This window comes from Capsicum annuum, chromosome 10 (genome assembly GCF_002878395.1).
Source record: "Capsicum annuum cultivar UCD-10X-F1 chromosome 10, UCD10Xv1.1, whole genome shotgun sequence".
NCBI classification, from domain to species: Eukaryota; Viridiplantae; Streptophyta; class Magnoliopsida; order Solanales; family Solanaceae; genus Capsicum; species Capsicum annuum.
Genome location: NC_061120.1, coordinates 203057207 through 203058034, shown reverse-complemented (window position 1 = coordinate 203058034; position 828 = coordinate 203057207). Strand labels below are relative to the sequence as shown.

At 25.2% G+C, this 828-nt stretch overlaps 1 non-coding gene across 1 annotated transcript; it reads left to right on the top strand.

The window, feature by feature from the left end:
* The first annotated feature begins 503 nt into the window (after positions 1–503).
* LOC124888337 lies at positions 504–590 on the top strand. The gene has a single exon (XR_007046462.1). It is a non-coding gene; the product is annotated as a small nucleolar RNA Z196/R39/R59 family (small nucleolar RNA).
* Positions 591–828: the final 238 nt, after the last annotated feature.

The following is an 828-nucleotide window of genomic DNA, read 5'->3' as shown; positions in this document are numbered from 1 at the left end:
AGTAATGTTTAAGAGTTTTCTTTTAAAATTCAAATTTCAGTTACTATTTTAACTCATACTATAATTAACATTAGGTTATTAAATGACGTAATTTAAGGAGTAGGAAGATATTTACTGATTTCCAATCCCATAATTGTAGGCAAATCAGATTTATTATACATTCGACGAATGTATAACAACCATCTGAATATATGACAATATTTAGCATAATAGGGAGAGAGAAAATTTCAAGGGAGATTATGTGAATAGTTTCACTTTATGCGGTATATATGTGGTTTATACTTTTTTTTTTTTCACTTTATTAAAGTTGTAGTGTTTCGCCATGAAAATTTCAAAAAATTATTCCAAAATTATTTTCTGAAAAATGAAAACAGATTTTTGTTGTTTTCACTATTTTCCAACTCCAATTTTAATTTTTATTATTATTATATATAATCCCAAATTTTTAAATTTTTACACAAAGCCCTCATAATGTTTAAAAGTTTTAAGTGTTTAGTCATTGATGCAATTAATGATGATTTTTTTTTGCATAATTACTGATTGAACAATGATTAATATAAAAATATCACCATCTTTCGGCTGAGATTGCATCTAAGACATTTTTGTATTATCTTTCTTCAATTTTGTTTCAACTCTATCTTTCTTCAATCTTTGTATTTTTGCATTATCTTTCTTCAATTTTTGCGTTTCGACTGATTGAACATTTTTGCATTAGATTTCTTCAATTTTGTTTCAACAACTAGAGTTAATTCTTGCAATTGGAAAAACTGAAAAATTATTTGAAAACAAGCCCGGACCTAGTGAAGATCCAAATCAAAAAATAAATGA